The sequence below is a fragment of the Eublepharis macularius genome, chromosome 1 (genome assembly GCF_028583425.1).
Source record: "Eublepharis macularius isolate TG4126 chromosome 1, MPM_Emac_v1.0, whole genome shotgun sequence".
NCBI lineage: Eukaryota > Metazoa > Chordata > Lepidosauria > Squamata > Eublepharidae > Eublepharis > Eublepharis macularius.
Window position 1 is genome coordinate 24,886,234 of NC_072790.1, and position 8,408 is coordinate 24,894,641.

The window sequence follows — 8,408 nt, forward strand, 5'->3', positions numbered from 1 at the left end:
TTACAGGCAGGTCAGGTGCGTTGTGCCTGTGTAGAAGGGGGAAAGAGAGGGATGGCTAGAAAGGACACTGACAAATGACAAGAACAGTGCTGAGATTTATCTGACTGTAGCACGGGAATGTTCTGTGGGTGCCCAACTCCAGTGAATGTCAAGGCAATCACCATTCCTGGGAAGATATTGTAATATATTTTCAGTTCCAGCTAGGATCCTATCAGGAGTAACCACAGAATATTACAAAGTTTATAGTGCTAAAAAGAGAAATGTTTAAAGATAGGTAAATGTGTGGGTTCACCATGAGGTGATGCCCCATGGGGGGGGGCATCACATCACGACGTTTTCACGGCAGATAAAGGTGGAAGGATGACCTACCAATGTGCATACGGATTTGTCAGGGCAGTTTACAACATGATTTTGAGGCTCACAAATTGCTGTTTCACATGTGAGAAATGTGTGTTTCAGCACTGATTTCTATTTTACTTTAATCGTCCTATACTGGTTATTAGTATATTTTAAACTTGTAAGCTGTGTGTCAGTCTATGGATACTCTGAATCCTTCTCCCACCCCTTGCAGCAAGAAATCCAAGTTCTCTTGAGTCAAAGGTTCTTTATTGAGAGATTATAGAATCAGAAGGTATATATGTTCATAGGTTATCCGAAGGTTATAGTAAGCTTCTGGCTGTACATAGATCCCTTGTTGAGAATGACGTATTAAGTGCTTGCTACAGTATATCTAACCCTTTACACCATCCTCCACCCACAGTGTCTACCCAGCTGGTACAGTTGGTGGGAGAAAAAAAGGAGTTGTCCCAAGGCTGCTGCGGTGAGCCATCTCAGATAAGGCTGTCTTGGGAACCAGACTGCTTCTGCTAATACACACACACATATCAGGAAAAATACAGCAGTGCAAGCAATGTGGAACGACTGTGGGTAACAGACCTGACACTGTGGTATTGGCCGGAGCAGAAAGATTGAATACAAATGTAAACACTCAACTAAATATGACAAGGTTTTCGGGAAAATACCTGAAGGTACATGTTTCTAGCAAAGGGAGTGTAGAGCCACATAGAGCTGTATTGGAAACACCTGAGATAAATATATACTTGCTGATCATTAAATTTACATATACACTTGGTGATCATTAAGGCAAGCAGCATGAACCAAATGAATCAACAGTCTATACAGATGTACAGCTTAAACATGTTAAGAAATCAATAAGTATTAGAGATGCACACTGGTTGCCCGCATTTACCTGCATTCCTGAAGTTTTGAAGATGCAAAGTCCTTTCCTTTTCCTACACATTTCAGATGGGTACTTAAAGCCTAAAGGGCAAAGGTGTTCCTTATCTTTTGGGTCTGTCAGGTTGAGTGGTCAAATGAACTCACCGGACTTGATGGGGAAATCACTGGAATGTGAGTCAAAGGCAAGACTGGCTAGCTACCCCACACACCGAAGATGTGCAAAAACTTAAGACAAAAGAGGTCTTCCAGGAATTTCGGAGTTAATCTCCTCCACACCCTTCTGATATTCCCTTGTCCACTTTCCTAATCAGACTACTCAGGGATCTGATCGCCCTTCCTATCCAACAATCGTGGGTCATCGGTCACTTTTCTTACTTTTAGTATCATGCCATTAAGCTATTGTCTCTGAGGCAGAGATGCCAGTTCTGCCCCACCAAATATAAAGAACCCAAAAAGGCTATCTGGAGCAACAGTATATTACAAAAAAATCAACAAAAATATATATCTCATTTAATAATTCATATACAAAAGTGCTCACAGTGAATAAATACAATATATCCAATATATCAATACCTCCAGCCAAATACTTGTTTATATAGTCATCAAAATACATACAATTACTCAATTACTCAGGGTAAACACAGGTCACAAGTCATTGATGGGACATAGCAAAAACATTTGCAAAAAGCACATGAACAGTCAAATATTCAGTCTCTGTGGTCTATGCCTACAAGGTATCCAAACATGAGTAAAGACAAGTCACATCATATAATTTGTAAACATTAGCCATCCAAGTTAGTTTTCAGTGCGTTCCTTGCAGTTGTTTCCCCATGTGATTCAGTTTGTGGAATGGCATTTTCTTAGTCAGAAGGATAGCTAGTTACTTGATATACTATCTTCATTTTCTTTAATAACTTGTCTCGTTGACTTTGCAGGGAACACATATTGTTCCATTACTGTACTCCGTGCTGTATGATGAATCTCAGTGGGAAAAACCTTATAAATTCTATCCTGAGCATTTCCTTGATTCTGAAGGAAATTTTGTAAAGAGAGATGCCTTCATGCCTTTCTCTGCAGGTAACTCCTATAATTGCCACTGTGGCTATATCATTTCTTTGTTATTGTAGTCTGTTTTCATATTTCCTTTAGATTTTTATTGTTTACTAGCACAAGAGCCTGTGGTATGAAACAATACAACGGGCTATTGCTGGAGGGCCTTGTGCTGCCACGCTGCCCTGCTCTGCTGGGCTGAGCCACCTTGCCTCACAGGGCTGCCACTGTCCTCGGCCACTGCTCCACACCTGGACGACTGTGCCTGGGTCACCATGCACACAACACTCCACTCCGCATTGCACAATGCTGGGCCGCTAGGCCGGGCAACTGGGACAGGCTGCCAGGCCTTCCTATCACCTCTTCAGCCGCTCAGAGGCCTGGTGCAAGTGCACCCAGAGCTCTCACTTCACCTGCGTCAGGATAAAAGGTGAGTCGTTGACAATATGGCTCACCTTTTATGTAGAAGATAGTAGGATATGTCTCTGTTTACCATCATCACACAATTCATACTGGAATAGCTTCATGCTCCATTATTATTGGTATTTCTCCAAATATTATCATATTATTGGATTTTAGGCTTTTATTTATTTGCTGAGGATTATGGCAAATTATGTTGGGTATCAGCAGTATGAAAAAGTTTAAAAATTAAATAAACCAGGCATCCCTCCTGCATCTGCATTATCACAGGTCGGCGAATCTGTGCTGGTGAGACCCTTGCCAAAATGGAGCTGTTCCTGTTCTTTGCAAGTCTCCTGCAGAGATTCACTTTCCAGCCAGCCCCTGGGACGTCTAAAGAAGACCTGGACCTTACCCCTGATGTTGCGTTTACTACACCTCCGATGCCCTACCATATCTGTGCTTTGCAACATGCATAAGACTGATGTTCCCATCTTACTTAGCTGCCACAACTGATCCTTGTGTTATGTAGTACACCACCCTTTTGTGCCTGCCATTTTAGAGCAGTAGACCCATGACAAAATTGTTCCATGCTTTGTCACAAATCCGCAACTTCTGACCCAGCCACTGAGAATCAAGCCTATGCCTCTCTTCACAGCCCTCAACTGCCCAGCCCCAGTCTAGCTTCTGTTTCTTGGTCTCACTAAGCTGTGTGACTGAATAGAGGATGGAACTGGCTTCTGGAAGCCTGCCTGGCACAGAAAGTGGACATGCTTGTTTTTTGTGTGACTGTGTATGAATAGCAGGATTTGAGTCCAGTGGCACCTTAGAGGCCAACATGATTTTCAGAGGGTAAGCTTTTGAGAGTCAGAGCTCCCTTCCCTCTGTCTGAGGAAAGGAAAATCTTGTTGGTCTCTAAGGTGCCCCTGGACTCAAATCCTGCTATTCTACTGCAGACTGACATGGTTTCCCATTTAAAACTATGCATGAATAGTTAGGGTTTTTGTTTATTGTTTTTGTTTGTTTGTTGTTTGTTTATTCTTACCATCCTCCAAAACACAAAGGGTTTTTTTGTTACGCTTAAAACTAAACCTCGGACGCTACAACTGGACATTAAGTTCTTATCTCACAAGTTGTTCAGGGCTGGGGGTTTCAGGTTTCTGATTTGGGTTTTTTACCTGAATTGGGTCTGCTTAGGAATTATTCGGTATTTTCAAATCAGCCCAAGCATTGCTGAGCCCATTCGGAAATACCAAAGCAAACCTTACCGAAAACTTTGGAGCGTTTCAGAAAGGTTGGATAGAGCGGCAGCAGCCATAGCACTTTTCATGCTGTTTGCAAACAGCAAGAAAAGTACTGCTCTCAAGCGTCCCACTGCCTTTTTTTACCTTATTGGAAGGGGGAGGAGGCAGTTGTAGTGAGTTACATGCTTCATAGGTTCCACACTGATAGCAAAATTATTCAACAAACTATTGAGTAGCATATTCAAAATGGAAGATCTGCAACAAATGAAGGCGTTTACAAGAAATGTCTTGAAACAATTAATCTTGGGATAGTTACATTCAAACTGATAGTTTTTTGGAATCAATGAATTTCACACAAGGTACTGACAGTAAAATTCTAAACATAGTTATTCTAGTCTTAGCCCATTGATTTTAAAGGGCTTAGACTGGAGTGACTGTGCTAAGGACTGGTGTAACTCTGCTTAGGATTTCACTGTACATGTGCAAACAGAGCTTGTTCAGACTTGGTGCTGGAAGTTTTCACTTGCTTATTTTGTTATGATATTCATTCATAAACCTTAGTTAAAAGAAGGAAGGTAATTTTTTTTCCATTTTGCAGGGCTTGTTTAATTTAGAACCAGGAGCCATCCAACACATTAATTCAACTTGTCATTCTACTATTATTATAATAAAATAGAGCTTACCCTCTCTCTGCTCCTTCTCCTTTTTATGAACAATAGATTGACTAAAGATTTTCTCACTTTTAAAAGGAGAAAGACATTGGGGGGAAACCTGGATGATTTCAGCCTCTCAACAAACCCATATTAAAAAAAAAGAAAATGAAAAAGATTTAGAATGGTTTACAGGCAGGTCAGGTGCGTTGTGCCTGTGTAGAAGGGGGAAAGAGAGGGATGGCTAGAAAGGACACTGACAAATGACAAGAACAGTGCTGAGATTTATCTGACTGTAGCACGGGAATGTTCTGTGGGTGCCCAACTCCAGTGAATGTCAAGGCAATCACCATTCCTGGGAAGATATTGTAATATATTTTCAGTTCCAGCTAGGATCCTATCAGGAGTAACCACAGAATATTACAAAGTTTATAGTGCTAAAAAGAGAAATGTTTAAAGATAGGTAAATGTGTGGGTTCACCATGAGGTGATGCCCCATGGGGGGGGGCATCACATCACGACGTTTTCACGGCAGATAAAGGTGGAAGGATGACCTACCAATGTGCATACGGATTTGTCAGGGCAGTTTACAACATGATTTTGAGGCTCACAAATTGCTGTTTCACATGTGAGAAATGTGTGTTTCAGCACTGATTTCTATTTTACTTTAATCGTCCTATACTGGTTATTAGTATATTTTAAACTTGTAAGCTGTGTGTCAGTCTATGGATACTCTGAATCCTTCTCCCACCCCTTGCAGCAAGAAATCCAAGTTCTCTTGAGTCAAAGGTTCTTTATTGAGAGATTATAGAATCAGAAGGTATATATGTTCATAGGTTATCCGAAGGTTATAGTAAGCTTCTGGCTGTACATAGATCCCTTGTTGAGAATGACGTATTAAGTGCTTGCTACAGTATATCTAACCCTTTACACCATCCTCCACCCACAGTGTCTACCCAGCTGGTACAGTTGGTGGGAGAAAAAAAGGAGTTGTCCCAAGGCTGCTGCGGTGAGCCATCTCAGATAAGGCTGTCTTGGGAACCAGACTGCTTCTGCTAATACACACACACATATCAGGAAAAATACAGCAGTGCAAGCAATGTGGAACGACTGTGGGTAACAGACCTGACACTGTGGTATTGGCCGGAGCAGAAAGATTGAATACAAATGTAAACACTCAACTAAATATGACAAGGTTTTCGGGAAAATACCTGAAGGTACATGTTTCTAGCAAAGGGAGTGTAGAGCCACATAGAGCTGTATTGGAAACACCTGAGATAAATATATACTTGCTGATCATTAAATTTACATATACACTTGGTGATCATTAAGGCAAGCAGCATGAACCAAATGAATCAACAGTCTATACAGATGTACAGCTTAAACATGTTAAGAAATCAATAAGTATTAGAGATGCACACTGGTTGCCCGCATTTACCTGCATTCCTGAAGTTTTGAAGATGCAAAGTCCTTTCCTTTTCCTACACATTTCAGATGGGTACTTAAAGCCTAAAGGGCAAAGGTGTTCCTTATCTTTTGGGTCTGTCAGGTTGAGTGGTCAAATGAACTCACCGGACTTGATGGGGAAATCACTGGAATGTGAGTCAAAGGCAAGACTGGCTAGCTACCCCACACACCGAAGATGTGCAAAAACTTAAGACAAAAGAGGTCTTCCAGGAATTTCGGAGTTAATCTCCTCCACACCCTTCTGATATTCCCTTGTCCACTTTCCTAATCAGACTACTCAGGGATCTGATCGCCCTTCCTATCCAACAATCGTGGGTCATCGGTCACTTTTCTTACTTTTAGTATCATGCCATTAAGCTATTGTCTCTGAGGCAGAGATGCCAGTTCTGCCCCACCAAATATAAAGAACCCAAAAAGGCTATCTGGAGCAACAGTATATTACAAAAAAATCAACAAAAATATATATCTCATTTAATAATTCATATACAAAAGTGCTCACAGTGAATAAATACAATATATCCAATATATCAATACCTCCAGCCAAATACTTGTTTATATAGTCATCAAAATACATACAATTACTCAATTACTCAGGGTAAACACAGGTCACAAGTCATTGATGGGACATAGCAAAAACATTTGCAAAAAGCACATGAACAGTCAAATATTCAGTCTCTGTGGTCTATGCCTACAAGGTATCCAAACATGAGTAAAGACAAGTCACATCATATAATTTCCAGGACAAACAGTCTCTGTAATCTGCTGTAATCAGCCTTAGATATATGAATGTATTGGGCCGGTAAGCGTTGTGAAGATCAGCCACGCCCTACGGGTTTTGCCAGCATGGAGATTCCTCCCCGTTTTGTCCAATCACTTCTTCATGGGCGGCATTAATTCATATTATCTGTGAAATGACAAGTCTAAATATACCTTTCTTTCAAAGCTTTTTAGTAAGAAAGCCCCCAAAGACAAAACTACTCACTCATATTTTCACATTCAGGATCACACCAACATAATGGGTAGCTCAGGACGGTCTGACGCCGTGAACTGGCGCTCTCTTTGCCTCCTCTTTTAAATGCAGTCGTTTAAAGGGACAGTAGAGAATTTTACCTTATAAGACACAGTTGAACTCCACGGTACCATTTAACCATAAAGACTCAAACAGTTTGACCTAAATTTCCATCTGGATTCCAGATATAACAACTTACACTGACGCCATGAAGCTGTAAGACACCGTATGTTATTTATGAAAATGAGAAGTCAGGATTGGGACAAGGTCGATAATCTCACTTACAGAAAGATGGAACAAGTTTTTACCAGCCACATATCCAGACAGAAGCAGAAGTTTAACAAATTACAGGAAAAAAGACAGACAAGCCCAATGCTCGACAATGCACACATTTTCAGCAATCTGACAAACCGTCAACTCTCACCAGAAGAAACCTCTGTCAGGACTGGCAGCGGCCGCTGCTGGGCGGGGCGCTGGGCGGTCTGCTCCTGACATCAAAGGGGGGGCCAGGGATACTGCAAGACCCTGCTCTGTGGAAGGAGGGGCGGTATACATCACCCAGACTCCCTCTCAATCCACTCGCTGGCCTGCTCAACCTGTGCCAGTCACCCTCTTTGGCCTCTGCCATCTCCTCCTCCTTCATCCACTCTCCTCCTTGCCTTTGCTCTCGCACTGCTCTGCTCTCACTCCACACCATCACTCCTTACTCACACCCACCACCTCAGGGCTCTTCCTAGCCACCTTATATAGGGTTTCCTTTCCCCGCCCCACCCTCCTTCTAGGCTTGTTCCCTCTCCTGACTTGGCCCAGCTGTGCCTTCCCTCAGGTGTTTCCCTCCTACCACTAATCCCTTCTAGGCTTCCTTGCCTTGCTGGCAGGGTGGGGTTGAATGCGAGCCATCCCCAGCTGAGGTCTCCTTGACCTTGCTCACGAGGAGCTGCCCCAGTAGGCCTTTGAACTGCTGAGCTTGCCTGGCCTTGCTCACGAGGAACTGCCCCAGCCGGCTTCTGTGCTGCTGAGCTTACCTGGCCTTGCTTGCGAGGAATTGCCCTGGCCAGGGATTCGGTTTCGTTTTCCCGGCCATGTCGGACGCTCCTCTCGGCAGGTCTGGGAGGAAGCGCCCGAGCACCCTGACCGGGCGGCTGATCTGCGAAGATTAGCCCCCAGGACTCCCAGGGAGGGAGGCAGGGTCCGGGACGCTGCGGGAAGAGCCCCCCGAAACCTATGCGGGGGGTAAATTGCCCGTTTGTCCCTATGGAGGCCGGAGACGTGCGTGGCGCCTCGTGTGCTGCCGGGCCATGGAAAACGGCAAAGAGCAGAATTAGGCGGAAGCCTGCAAGTAAGCGAATC

General features: G+C 43.2%; 1 long non-coding RNA gene across 1 annotated transcript; it reads left to right on the forward strand.

The window, feature by feature from the left end:
* Positions 1–2,032: 2,032 nt before the first annotated feature.
* LOC129344493 (uncharacterized) lies at positions 2,033–4,619 on the forward strand. The gene is made up of 2 exons (XR_008598396.1): positions 2,033–2,316; positions 2,980–4,619. It is a non-coding gene; the product is annotated as an uncharacterized LOC129344493 (long non-coding RNA).
* Positions 4,620–8,408: the final 3,789 nt, after the last annotated feature.